A 15,430-nucleotide genomic window follows, 5' to 3' on the forward strand; every position below is an offset into this window, starting at 1 on the left:
CCACTGTCCAGGAAGCAGCATGTAATGGCACAAGGTAAAGCCACAGAACACATGGTGACATATAGATTAACAGAAATGGGCTGAGTTTAAGTGTAAGCGCTAGTCAGTCATAAGCCTGAGCTAATGTCAAAGCAGTTTTAATTAATATAAGCCTCTGTGTGTTTACTTGGGTCTTAGTGGCTGTGGACTGGGTAGGACAGAGGAAACATCAGCTACATGGAGCTGCAGCTTTAATACCTCAGTAAACCAGCATTGTTTTCAATTCTATCTTTTATAAGCCTTGTTTTTAGGACAGAATAAGAATTATCATACAGCCAGGCGGTGGCGGCGGCGGCGGCGCATGCCTTTAATCCCAGCACTCGGGAGGCAGAGGCAGGTGGATCTCTGTGAGTTCGAGGCCAGCCTGGTCTACCAAGTGAGTTCCTGGAAAGGCACAAAGCTACACAGAGAAACCCTGTCTCGAAAAACCAAAAAAAAAAAAAAAAAAAAAAAAGAATTATCATACAGAAAAATATATTGGAGACCTAGCTCAGTGGGGCCAGTCCATGCGATCACCCTCACTAAAGATGGCAGTGAAGTCATATGACCTCTCTCTTTAACTGTAATCCAAAATAGCACCTGCCCACATGGCTGACTGTACATAATTAGGGTAGTGGCAGACCACATGTTGTTTTTCAGAGCAGTTTTAATCTGGAATTACCAGTTTTAAGTTAACTTTTGTTATAGATTTTTAACCATACCTAATTTCTTAGCTGTTTTTCTTTATAGTAAGGTATAACAACATAGAATAACTTTGTCATCATATAAGATACAGGGCCAGAAAAGCCCAGAGGCAAATTCTGAGCCCAAGCAGCTAGTTGTGAGCATAACTGAGCAGTTACCAAGACACACAGGACATGTAAACTCAGACATTCAAAACCAGTTTAAAAAAAAAAACAAGCATACTATGGCCACATTCCCATCCATACTCGGAGAACAGGTGGGACATTTTAACAGAAGGAGGAACAAAACTTTTCCCGGGAAGCCATGTCAGATGACCAACTTAAAATCCTGAGTTTCCAGTATAAGAAGCATGTAAGAAAGTATAGTAAAGACAGTTCCTAGCCATGGTGGGGCAGCTGGGTGTTGTCAGCTACCCTGCTGGAGGCACCAGAGCTGGAGGAGAAGGTGCTGCAGGGGGTGGGTGGGGTGGAAGTAAAAAACTGTAGTAGCAGGCTGCCTCAGCTATGGGGAGAGCATGGGAACCAATGGGAGCAGTTGGTGAAGGGTCAAGAGCTTAAGCTGTGGGTCTGCCAGGCTGTTGGGGGAGGGGGAACGAGCTGGGCGAGGAACCTTGATGTATGCAGCCCAAGTGGGAGAGGAGTCAGGAACAGGAAGCAGGAGGAGGGGCGGGGATGTAGACAAACGTGGAGAGGGGAAAGGGACAGGAATGTAATGCTCTCAAACCTGGAAGAGGGAGCTAATTTAGATACATTTAGGGGATCAGATTTGACTAGGAAGCAATCATTCACAAGCCTTTTCCTTTACCCAAAGTCTAAAGTGAGATGTGTCCATTGCGCTAAGCTTTGGGGTGGTGTGAAGGAAGATCCAAGGCCCAGGCATCCAGGGAAGATGAGATTGAAAGGGGACTGGTCCAGGTGCCCCAGGTACAGCCGCATCTTGACAAAATTACCCCCAAATCGGGGGTGGGGCCTGGACCCCTAAAGGTAGTGACTTGGAAGAGGCAACTCACCGGGCCAAGAGCTGATCTAGTCTGGTGAAGAGTGTGTGTAGGTAGGTAGTGGAGTGGTTTTCCCATTTGGCTAGGGGCCACAGGGAAAATCTCAGCTCTACCCAGTCAATGCAGGAGATGAAAAGTTTCCTTAAGCCTCTCCACTAAGGCAGTAAATCAGATTAGGCTGAATATTAAGTCCAGCTTTAATCTGAGCAGAGTATTCCTGGGTGGTCCCAGGGAAGAGAAGTCATAAGGGGAGCCAGGAGGGGAAGTCTGTGGGCCAGACCTTAAGTACCCTCTGTGGGTGGAGCTGCTGCTTGGCAGGCTTTTTCAAGGCCAGGCTCTGGAGAGGGCAGCTCCAGGGAAGATTCCCAACACTTCCCTTTATCCTTTCTTTGGTATCTCCTCTCTCCTTTATATTGTGGGGCTGGAGATGGGACCCAGATCCTCATGCAAACAAGACATGTGGTCCTTTACTACATTTCCCAGCTCACTTCCTTCATTTTTTCTTGTAAACTTTTTGTTATGTGTTAGGATTGTGCTAGTCAACATCATGAAAAGAGGGTTGGAAATGTATTTTTGTATATGTAACATATATATGCAAGTTCTTTAATAATATTATGAGAGAATTTCTGTTCTTCAAAGTGCTAAGTCATATCTCCCATCAAACTTGGTGGCTTTTTAATGGTGAATTGTGGGCTACCTTTATATTTCCTGAAAAGTTATTGCTTTATTTAGGCTTCCTGGTTTTTTAAATTATTTTTTAAATGCCATATTGCCAAAGTATCCAAATTTCAGTTAGATAGGAGGAGGAATCTCAACAGATCTCTTGTACATTATAGTGACCATAGTTAATAATAATGTGCTATATATTTGAAAATTGCTAGAGTAGATTTTAAATGCTATTACCACAAATAAATATGTGAGGTAACCCACATGTTTTTCAGTTTAGTTTAATGTATACATTCTCTGAAATATATCATATAACATAAATATATACAATTTTGTCAATTAAAAAGAAAAAAATGAAGCCACTGTATATTTCATTTATTTATTATTAGAAACAAGGTTGCACTATATATCCCTAGCTGGCTGGCCTCAAATACAGAAATCTGCCTTCTTCTGTCTCCCTAAATGCCTATCTGTATATATTTTATTTTATGCTTATATTTTCTTTCTTTGAGGCAGGATCTTACTGTGCAACAATCCTCTTGCCTTAGTCTCCCAATTGCTGAGATTATAGGTATGAACCACCATGCCTGACAAAACTGTATTCTTTAAATGACTGAGTCATACAATGAACAATATTTGAGTTGCACATTGCAATAAAGAAAATTATACAGTAAATCAACTTTTCTTTTGATGTATGATTAGTTGTGGTTTCTTTGCTTGTTTTTTAGAGAAATTCTTACTTGTTGTCTACATGGGCCTTGAATTCCTGAGCTCAGGTGATCTTCTTGCCTCAACTCCATGTGAAGCCAAGACTACAGGCACAAGCCACAGTGCCAGGGCAGGTCTATGAATTTGCATGTGAAATTTGAGTCAGTCCTGCCATAATCAACATACAGAACTGTACCATGGCCCACAAACTTTCTTATGCTTCCCTTTTTAGTCACACATGGCCCCCACATCTGTGTTCTGGCATCCTTAGATCTTTTCTCCATTATGGCTTTGTCCTTTCACAGAGGTCATAGAAGTGAAATACAATATGGAATCTTATTTGTATTTGGTTCACTTAGCAAAAAGCATGTGAGATTTTTATCCATGGGGTAGTACATGTTGGCAACACATTTTTATAGCTGAGAAGCATTCTATTTTATGAATGTAACCTTATTTATGCATTTTCTCATTGAAGAACATTTGTGTGGCTTCTACTTTGAGGCAATTATGGGTAATGCTACATTTGTAGTCAGGTTTTTGAATACATATGAGTTTCATTTTTGAAGGGTACATATCCAGCAGCGAAAAATCTAGATCATATGATAAGTATATATTTGTGGACAAGAGATAGCTCATCAGTTAAGAGAACTTTCAACTCTTGCAGAGGACCCTAATTTGTTTCCCAGCACCCATGTTTCTCAGCTCACAATTGCCTGTAACTCCAGTTCTGTGAATCTGATGCCCCCTTCTGGCCTTCTTATGTACATGCGTGCATGCACACACACACACACACACACACACACACACACACACACACACACACACACACACACAACTAAAAACAAAGAATATGTTTGTTTAGGTTTACAAGAAGCTTTCAGGTGATTTTCAGAGTAGCTATACCATCCTGCTTTTCCATCAGTAATATAGGAGATAGAATTGCAGTTTCACTCAAGTTTGTTATTTTGATTTGCCAATAACTATATTTCTCTGTAATGTTGATGATGACATATTGCTTCATATTCTTAATCTTTCATTATTAACTCCATGGCTGAGATTTGTTTTCAGTTTTGGGCTGATGCTCTGTAGTTTGTGTTCTATAACTGAGGACTCATTTATTTCAGAACCCTGGGAAATTCATATTTACAACTTAGAAGGTCACTTTGTTAATGTTCTCTTTAATTTTTATTTCTAGAACATTACCAAGCACACCTCTTCATGCTTTTTTAACACGTCTCTTTACATCTTATTAGCATTTTCACATCTTTGTCTCTTTCTGTTGCATCCTGGCAAATTCCCCAAGACATGTATTCCAAGTCACCAAGTCTCTCCTTAAACGTATCTGATTCCTTACATCTTCATTTGCTATTTATGGAAGCCATTCAGTTATTCATTCATCAATCACTCCCCATCTTCCTTAATGGTATATTGTCTTTTCCTCAAATTCTCATTTATTTACTTAAACAATATTGTTAACATTCATTTGCAGTCTTTATTTCTGGTGTTGATCCTGGATTTGCTCCATTTACTTGCTTCTTATTTCTGTTTTTTTTCTTTTCCTAGAAAAGAAAAGACATCTTTACTTAAAAAGAGGAATGCATCAAAATAATGAGTAAAGTGAAAGGTAATTTGGTAACAGGGAGGCATTGAAAAGATAAATTTGCCAGGCTTTTCCCTACCATTTTCTCTAATGGAGCCTGCCAGGAGGTGAAATCATGTTGTAATTATATATCCTAAGCCATGTTATTTCTGTTTTGTTTTTGTCTTCGAGATTATGCCAGAGTTAGCAGAGCACAGGAAATGGAAAACTTACATATGTTAATATTCTATATAAATATTCTTTAAATACTTTCTGCAGGGGAGGTGAATATTGCCAAGTTTTGACCATGTTGTGCTATACCATTGGGCTATGTATCCAGCTGTATGTCTTTAGTTGTATTTTAAGATTTAAAAATCTTTATAAAACTCTCTCTCTCTCTGTCTCTGTCTGTGTGTGTGTGTGTGTGTGTGTGTGTGTGTGTGTGTGTGTGTGTGTGTGTCTATTCCTGGGTTATATGCATGTAAGTGTGGGTCCTTGCAGAGGCTAGAAGAGAGTATTGGATCCATTGGAGTTACATATGGTTATGAGTGATCCCCCATGGGTCCTCTGCAAGTGCAACAAGTGCTCTTAACCAGTGAACCATTTCTCCAGATCCCCATTTTTTTTTTTTAGGTTTAACATGTTCATAAAATTTAAAAGTAAAGTGGCATTTGTTGAGTGTCTATTGTGTGCCTGCTGCAGTGTTAGGCCATTTATATGTAATTTTAGTGTAGTCTTCATGACTATTTTTTAGATTAAAACACTACAGTTTGGGGCTACAAAATGGCTCTGCAAGTTAAGGCACTTGCTACTAAAGCTCATTCCCGAGTTCAATCCCCAGACACCACATGGTGGAAGGAGAGAACAAACTTCCGTGAGTTGTCCTCTGGCATCTATACATGTCCCCCCAGAAAATAAACAAGTAGACACAAACCATCATTTGAACCTTCGAACACACAGCACTAAGTTTTCCATCGATCACTTTGCTAGGAAGCAACAGAGCTGATATTTGAAAACAGGCCCTTCTTTCTCTAAGCTCTGTTTTGTCATTTGACTTTGGTAAGAAGTAGCAGCCATAAATAGAATTTCTTTCCCAGGTTTGTTCTCTAGTTGGAATCTTTTATAACCTCCTGTGAGAGAATTAATTTTCAGGTTTAATAGTCCTTTGTGTGTGGCTTACTCCTAAATACTCTGTTTCCAGTCCAAATGCCTTCTTAGGGAAAAAAAGAAAAGACACACTAAACTCAGTTTCTCTTATGTTCTCACTCAGCAATCAACACGGATTTCTGACACCATGTGTGTGGCAAATTTTCCCATGTGTCAAGTATTAAAAAACTCTCTCGCACCGGGGAAGGGGAGGGGGGCAGGAAGGGGGAGAACAAGGGAATCTGTGGCTGTTATGTAGAACTGAATAGTATTGTAAAATAAAATAAAATAATAATAAAAAAATAAAATAAAAAACTCTCTCGCAGCCATAAGCTCACTATGCTTTAATTTACTCATTTCTGTCAGATCATGCAGTTAAGCGTTCAGTCCCCAAGACCGCCCCCCCCCCCACTTCAAATGCTAGTCGTAGGCCCTGATCATACTTAAGTTTCTGACTTATCGACTGTAATCAGGGCTCCTACACCTCCTTCCATGGGTGCAACCATTGTACTAGAATGGCTCACAGAACTCAGAGAAACACTTAGCTTACTAGTTTACTATAAGGGGTGCAGAGGAACCCAGATGAAGAGAAGCCTAGAGCAAGGGACAAGAGGGACTCCTTCTTTGGCACTCTATTCCCCAGAAACTTTCATGTATTCAGCTGTCTGGAAGCTTCTGGAACCCCGTCCTTTAGGGTTTATGGAATCTTCACTACTTAGGCATGAGTGGTGCTGGGGACCAAGCATTGGGACCCTGATGGTGCTAAGTGAAGATACATCTCCAAGCTTCATTTCTTTAGACAAATTCAGATGATTGGTTTTGTTGTTGGTCTTTGGTGCTCTGTTCCAGCCTTAGTTCTTCTCCCCAGATCAGAGGCTACAGGGTGAGGCTGAAAGTCCCAACCCTCTAATCCTACCGTAGTGTTTCTGGTGACCAGTTCCTGTTCTAAAGCTACTTAGGAACTGCCAGTCAACAGAAAACATCAACCTGCAAAAGACACTATCGCCTCAGAGATTACCAGGAGTTTAGGAGTTTTATGCCTGGAAATATATTACAACAGCACACTTTTAAGTCCCTTTGAATATTAATATGAACAATGTGGAACTGGATGTTGCTAAAAAACAAAGAAAATAAAAGAGCCCAAATTTTTCTAGTATATGGCTACTAAATAAATTTATGTACATTTTATTTAATATGACAACCATAGCCACTATTAAAATATACCACTTTTCAATCACAATCATTGTTAACACTATTACAACAGTAATAATTCTATGTAGTATTTTATGTAGCATAGTGCACAGACATACATGCAGGATAAACATTCATACACATAAAATAAAAGTAAGTAAACCTTAGAAAAAAAGTTCAAGGTCATCCTTGACTACAAAGCAACTTTAAGGCCACCCTGGACTACATGACAAACTCTTGAAAAGCAGAAGAACATTTATAACAGCAAATAGTAAATACATTTTAGCAACCCATTTAAGACATAGGCCATTAATTGTTACCTTTGAATTTCTGTTACTTTCCTTCCAACTGTGTCCTTTATAGCTTATTTCTGGTTGTCATGTCTTGCTTTTCTTAGTAATTTATATACCTAAACAATATATTGCTTCTTTTGCATGTTATATGTCTTAATATGTCTTCTGCAACTTGCTTTTTGCCTCTCTGCTTTATATTCCTTTTAGAATTGTCACCAGAATGACACTGAGAATTGGTATCTTAATGATTTTTCATTTCCCATTATTTAGGTGGTACTTAATACCTTTGATAAAGTTTAGCATTTTCCTGCTAAATATCCTGCCCATCTTTTTGCTAGATTTAGTCCAAGATATAAATTATTTTTTATCTTTTTCTAAATGTTTTTTTTGAAAAATTAGTTTTCTAGCAGTTTATCATTGCTAGACAGAAATGCAATAGATGTTTTTTTTCTGATTGAACAAAGCCATTTCTCTAAAAGGTCGAGAAAAAAGAAAATAACACATTGGTTTTCAGATGTATACAGACTGTAGTGATCTTCTTGGTTGGGAGAGAGGGATTCCAATTTCAGGATAGTAGTGTTTGGAGAGGCAGAGGGAGTGAGACCAAAAGAAGATAAAAAGAGGGCATTAACATACAGAGCATTTTAGTTTAGTTTTGTTTTTTAAAGCAAATCTGAAAACATATTAACATAGCAAGTGCATGAGTGATTGTGTTATTATTACTTGTGTTTTTAAAAAACAGGCCATAATTTGGAAAGTAAAAAATACATGCTATTTACTGTGTGCACAAGATAAATCACATTTACGACAAATGTCCTTAGAATCCATTAATGCTAAATTGTATGCTGTAAAGTGGCGGCTGCATGCCAAATCCAAACTTCAGATAGAATTATTCCTTGTGCTCTATGATTTTAAAAATGGATCACCAAATGCCAATGATTTTGCATTCAAATCTTGATTTCTAAATTCTTTTAAAAGATTAAACAATCCAGTCTGAGATGTTGCTCAGAGGTGGAATGCTTGTTTAACTTAAGTGAGGTCCTACATTTGGCTGTCAACACTGTAACAAAAACAAAAGGCAAATCTGACAATGGCAGATTTCTGTGGGTGGATTTTTAGGTGATGATAGTTCATTAGATAGACACGTGCAGTAGCTGCCTGCTTGCTTTTTCACTGTTTGTTATGACAGCTTTCAAAGATTTTCAAAGATAGATGAAAATAAACCCACAGATACCAATTGAGGACATTCAACAATTATAGATTCATGATCAGGGTCTTGCTTATATTTGTAAGATTTTTATTAAAATATTTTTATCTATTCTTTTATTTAGTATGTGCTAGAAATGGAAGCCAAAACTCTTCTGATGCTAAGCATGTGTTACAGCCCTGAGCTATAGCCACCAAAAGACATTTATGTTTGTGAAGCTGGTGATAGAACCCAACACTTCATGTATGCTATGAAGTGCTTTAAAGTAAATTCCATCCAAGCCCCAAGGTTTATTTTGTACTCAACGAACAATTGTTGTATATATTTATTGCGGACCACATGTTGCTTTGAAATACTTCTACACTATGGAATGGCTAGGTAGAGGGAATAAACATATTCATTACCTCACATGTTATTTTTTGTGGTGAGAACACTTAATATTTATTCTGTCACCAGTTGTCAAGAATACATTGTTAGTAATTATAGTTATCATATTGTACAACAGAGCTCCTGACCTTGTTCCTCCTATTTGAAATTTTATATGTTGATCAACATTTCTTTCTCTGCCCTTTTCAGCCCTAGGGACCACAATTCTGTTCTCTGCTACTAAGCATTAGATTATTTTAGATTTCACATGTAAGTGAGAACATGTGTTATGTGTTGCTCTGTTTGCTCTATTCTACTTAGTATATTTTAGGTTCATCCATGTTGTCATGAATGACAGGGTTTCACTGTTTTCAAAGACTAAACAGTATTCTGTTATGTGTATATATCTTTCTTTTCCTGCCCTCTTACCCCCAACACATGACCCAGCAATATGACTTCCGAGTTTACAGAAAAATACAACAAAAACGACAACAAAACTGAAATCAGTGTGTTGAAGAGACAACTGTATTCCTATGTTCACTTTGAAAAATTGTTTACAATGGACAGGATACAGGATAAAGGTAAATATCTGTTGATGGATGAATGAGTTTAAAATTGTGATATATTGACTGTGGTAGTTTGAATGTAATTGGCCCCCATAATCTCATAGAGAGTGGCATTATTAGTAGGCAGAGCTTTGTTGGAGTGGGTATGGCCTTGTTGAAGGAAGTGTATCATTGTGGGGGTAGGCTTTGAGGTTTCCTATGCTCAGGATACTACCCAGTATCTCAGTCCATTTCCTGTTGCCTGAAAGATGTAGCCAGAACCATGTCTGTCTGCATGCTGCCATGCTCCTGGCCATGATCAAAATGGACTGAAACTCTGAACTGTAAACCACAACCTCAATTAAATGCTTTCCTTTGTAAGAGTTGCTGTGGTCATTGTGTCTCTTCACAGCAATAGAAACCCTAAGACAATTGACTATAGTGGTGAACACCTTTAATGCAAGCATTCAGGAGGCAGAGGAAGGTAGACATCTATGAGTTCAAAGCTAACCTATTCTACAAATTGAATTCATTCTATAATGAATACATATGCAGAGGCTACATAGTAAGACCGTGTCTCAAAACACTGAAAAAAAAATGTGATATACTGGCTGAGCACTGGGCATGATACCCAAAGTCTTGCAAATATGGTAGGTTCATTTAGTTTTCCATAGTGGCTATAATGATTTGTACCCTCATAATAGTATGCCTGGATTCCTTTTTCTCAATATACTCAATAACACTTGTTATCATTTTTCTCAATTATTGTTCTTGTTAGTAGTCATTATGACACATCCAAGTGCTATCTCATTGAGATGATTAGTAATGATGAGAATGTTTTCATATGTGTCTTGGAAATTAATATGTTTCATTTTGAGAAATATCTAGTCAAGTCTTTTCCCAAAATTTCAGGTTATATTTACTGGGAGTTATAAATGGCTGTGAGCTGACATGTGGGTGCTGGGAATCCAACCTTTCTCTGGAAGAGCAGCCAGTGATCTTGACCATTGAGTCATCTCTTCAGCCCTAGGCTGGTTTCCTACTGATAAGATGAGTTCCTTACATATTCTGGATATTAAAGCCTTATCAGATATATGATTTGCAAATAATTTCTCCCCCTGCATATATTGCATTTCCATTGTTGGTTGTTTTGTCTGCAAAAGACTCATTGGTCAATTTTGCTGTGTTTAGTGTCTCCAATTTCTGGACTTCTGAATTTGTTTTGAAGTAAATCTCAACCCCTGTATCTTTTCATCCACAATTTTTACTCTTTATTTCTAAAACACAAGTGCTTTTTTCAGAAGCTTAATCATGGGCTGGAGAGATGGGACGACAGTTAAGAATGTGTACTGCTCTTACAGAAGATCTGAATTCAGTTTCCAGCACCCATGTTGTATGGTTCACAACCACTTGTAACTCCAGCTCCAGAGGATCCAGTACCTTCTTCTGGCCTCTGCAGGTATTTGCATTTATATGCACATACCCATATAGATGCACACATACACATAAAGAGCAAGACCACATTAGTATTGGCACACTTAAAAATTTTAACAATAATCACCTAAAATAACTAAATATACTATCCTTTCAGTATGCAAATTACCCCAGATTTCTCATCTTTATTTTTCATCATATTTATTTTATAGTTTGCTTAAATAATAATAATGCCAGCACTTGTGAAGTTGAGGCAATCTTAAGATGGGTGTGGCTTATATAGTAAGGACCTTTCATAATTTATATCTCGGTTTCAACCAATGATTTGTGAAACCCACCATTCTCTGAAAAAAAAGCTAAAACAAACAAACAAACAAACAAAACAAAAAACCCTGTCCCTGGGCTGGGCAGAGGATCGCTGTTAGGCAATGCAGCCTTGACATATTTCCCTTTCCATCCAATACCAACCAAGGAGACCTTAAGCAATTTTCACTATATTCTTTTTAGAAAGATTAAAGACAGCTTCTAAAAAGATATTCTTAATCACCTAGTCAGCCCCAGATATTAAAAAATTATAAAAGTTTAAATTTTTAAAGGTCCCAGTTGCTGGAGGTAGATCAAAGGGTGTTTAACAACAGAGAACTGATCAGGATGAGACCTTTCACATAAATTGAAAGCCATCATCACCTTCTCTGGTGACAAGACACAGACTTAAAGATACCCAGCAACATTTTGGTATCTTACCCCCTGTCAGAAAAAAACAGCCCCCCAGGACTGGCCCAATACCAAGCTCCCATAATTGTTTAACTAACCAGTTCAGCTACCTCCATCCAGATTAAACAGTACCCAATGACCCTGGAAATGAAAGAGGGAAATTGTGGTCCATATTGCCTGGCTTGAAGAGACAGACCTTCTGGTGCCCTGCCAATCATCCTGGAATATGCCTCTCCTGCCTGTGAAGAAACCTGAGACCTCTGATTCACATGAGTAGGACTCTTCCAGAGAAACTTGTATACACTGTCTTGGACCTGAAAGATGCATTCTTCAGCCTCCCATTGGCAGAGGTGAGTCAACTCATCTTTGCTTTTAAATGGATAGACCCAGAGGGAAATTACAGCAAGCAACTTACCTGGACCACCAGGTTGTCCAAATATTTAAAAATTCACCAACCCTGTTTGATGAAACACTAAGATCTTACCTCCTATTCTTCCATCAGAGGTTTCCTGGGAAAATGGATTTTAAAAGGGCCACTGAGGGACTGCTGCTGGAGTTACAGATGGTAGGCTACAAAATATCAGCTAAGAAAGCCCAATTTTGTACGCTAGAGGCTACCTACCTTGGCTAAGGGGAAGCAAAAGGAGCCTGTCTCAGAGTAGGATTGCTGCCATCCTTCAGATCCCAACTCCAAAGACTAAGAGACAGATTCAGAAGTTCCTAGGTACTGCTGGAAATTGGCTGCTGTGAAAATAGCAAGGCCAGGGTGGGCATTGAGTCCTTAATCTGGACTGGAACAAAACAAAAGGTATTTGAGGCTTTAAAAACATCTCCAACTTTACTCCAGACCTAGCACTTTCAGATGTCTCCAAACCTTTCCACCTGTTTGTCCATGAAGACAAAAGGGGTTTCAACTCAAACTTTGGGGCCATGGAAACACCCTGTGACATATCTGTCCAAACAATTGGACCTTGGAGCCACAGGATGGCTCACTTGTCTAAGAGCGAGGAACACCAGAATGCTGGCTGGCTCATGATTGTGTGACCCAGTATCAGCCCTACTCATGGCCCACCCTTGACTCCAGTTTGAGAAATCCACTGCCGTCATTTTGGCTGCCCTCTTACCTGATGACGCAGGTGCTCATCCATGACTGTTAGGAGATGAAAAGTGAAACCAGCTACATGGAAGTTACTTGAACTGAAATAATTTGGACCAAAGTCAAGTACCTCAGCCCTGAGAGAAAAACCTGATCAATCTGATGCAGACTCTCAGGGTGGAGAAAAGGAAAGTCCACCACTACGTACATAGATCATCAGTCAGTATGCTTTTACTACTAGGCATGTCTACAGTATGACCTATAAAGAAAGAGAGCTTCTCACCAGTAGGAAAATGAACATAAAAATCTCTGCTATTTGACTTTCCCTACAAATTGCTGTCCTCCACTGCTGGGCTGCTGACTCAGCTGCCTGACAAACAGCCCTAAGAGCATTGCATCCTATTGATATTCTGATGACATACCATGATCCATTGCTGCCCAAGACTCCTTGGTAAAGAAGAAATGAACAACTCAAATCCACAGATACCAGAGAGAATGATCATTCTCCCAGAAACAACTGATCGGACTCTGGTAACTAACCTTCACCAAGCTGCTCATCTGGGGCCCACAAAACTTTCTGAGTTGCTCAGACCAAGGTATGTTATGCCTAAATTGGACAGCCTAGTGCAGGATGTCTCAGCCAGATGCCACATTTGTGCTCAAATGAATCCAAAACAGAGAACCCTAACTGAGGAATGGAAATGATTGAGACACCAATACCCCATGGAACTCTGGAAAAACTGACTTCACCAAGATCCCACCTACTGGGGAAGGAGAAAAGTGAAAGACCCCCACCAAAGGCCCAGACACAGTTCCCCCAGAAACCCAAAAGAGCTGAGGGAAGAGATATCTTAGAAATAAACAGAACTGAGTCAGTTCCCCCTTCCTGGAGCGGATGAAGTCAGGTATTTTCAAATGAACAAAGTCAGGATGTCTGGTGGTAACCAATTAACCACAAGATGCCCCTCTCCGGAGATAACATGACCAGACCCCAGAGATGGGTTGTAAAACTCCTGACAGGGCAAACAGATAAGCTAAAATAAGACAAAGTCCAGGCCCGGGAAAAACTGGACCAATCAAAGATGGACCCATACTAACCCCCTCCCCTCTAAGAAATTTTGTGGTTTTTGCCTATAAAAACTAACTTCCCCAAGAAAGAGTAACTCCTCCCTGCCTCACTGTGCTGCTGCTAGTGAGTGCTTGAAATGAGTTCCCTGTTGTGACTTGTAATGGAAATAAACCTTGCTTTTGCATTCTGGACATCTTCAGTCTCCAGTGGTCTCTTTAGGGGTCCTAATCTGGGCAGAACAAAAAGTACTTGCTAGTTTTTATAGATAGCTATTCTAGATGGTAAGAAGTATTCCCCATCTGAAAACTGCTCAAATAGTAGCTAAAAAGCTCCTCCAGGAACTAGTCCCCTTATTTAGCCTCCCCTTAGCAATGGAGTCCAACAATGGCCTGGCTTTCATAGCCAAAACCTATCAATTAATAGCTAAAACTTTAGACATAGATCGAAAACTTCATTGTACATATAGACCTCAGAGATCTAGCCAAGTAAAAAGAATAAACAGGAAATCAAAAGAAACATTAATCAAACTCTCTTTAGAGTCCAGCAAGCGATGGTTAGGCCTCCCTCCTTTGCTTTCCCTTGGCTTTCTGCACCCTATACAGGGAGGGATTTATCCCCCTATGAGATTATGTTTGGAAGACCTCCCCAACTGCTTCCCAGGCTCAGAGACCAGCAGTTGGCAGAAACTCTCTAAATATTCCTTTCTCAAGTCACTTCAGGCCCTCCAGTCATCCATACAGGCTATTCATTGGACTATCCTAGAGACCCAGCTGACCTCTGAGTCTACCACCAGTTTCCCTATGTTCAAGTCTAGTGATACTGTTTGGGTCAAGCAAGTAGTCAAAGGGGCACTGAAACTAACCTGGCAAGTCCCCTGCAAGGTGATTCCCTCCTACTACAATAAAGGTAGCTGACATTACATTATGTATCTACCATGCCCAGGTCAAGAAAGCAGAAGCCACAGATGTTGCTGCCAAATGGGCTATCTTTGGACTATGGACCCACTGAAATCAAGGTTTCACTGGGCCACAGGCCCTTCCACTCCCTGCCACTCTACCTCCTCCTCCTAAGACTTGTGTTTGGTATGAATACAGGGTTATTGTCCAAACCTCATGGCCCTCAGGCCTAGACCTGGGAAGGTATTAGCTAATATGACTACAGATCAGCAACCCATATACATCTTGATCTCTGCTCACTAAAGCCCAGTTTAAATGTCTGGTTGTGTTAGAGAAAGAAAAGACATGGGGATTTATCTTTTGTGATAGGAATACGAAGTTTACAATTCTGTGCATGTCCTACGGCGGAGACCCCTAGTTGCCAGAAGAAACTGTGGAGTTTCTATTGCAAAAATTGAGCTTATGAAATTGAAAGTTCCTAAAAAATTCCTTTAAAAATATCCTGGCCTTTGGGAAATAGGAAAAAACCTGGGGAATCAGACTTTATACTATAAGAAGGGACCCTGGGGATAGAGTTAATCATTCACAGCCAGAAATCAGCCAGAATTACTGGTTATGCTTAAACACCTGCCACCTGCTGGTTGTGCTTAAACACCCCCCCCCACCCCTGTCCTCTAGTACTACATAGGATAGGAACTAACCAGATTGTCAGTCTATTGACTGACAAAACTCACTGTGATTTCGGGCAGCCAAACCAATGTTAGAAGACTTAACCCAGGCACTTCCCCTTGTTCTGATGC

The sequence above is a fragment of the Peromyscus maniculatus genome, chromosome X (assembly GCF_049852395.1).
Source record: "Peromyscus maniculatus bairdii isolate BWxNUB_F1_BW_parent chromosome X, HU_Pman_BW_mat_3.1, whole genome shotgun sequence".
Lineage (NCBI taxonomy): Eukaryota > Metazoa > Chordata > Mammalia > Rodentia > Cricetidae > Peromyscus > Peromyscus maniculatus.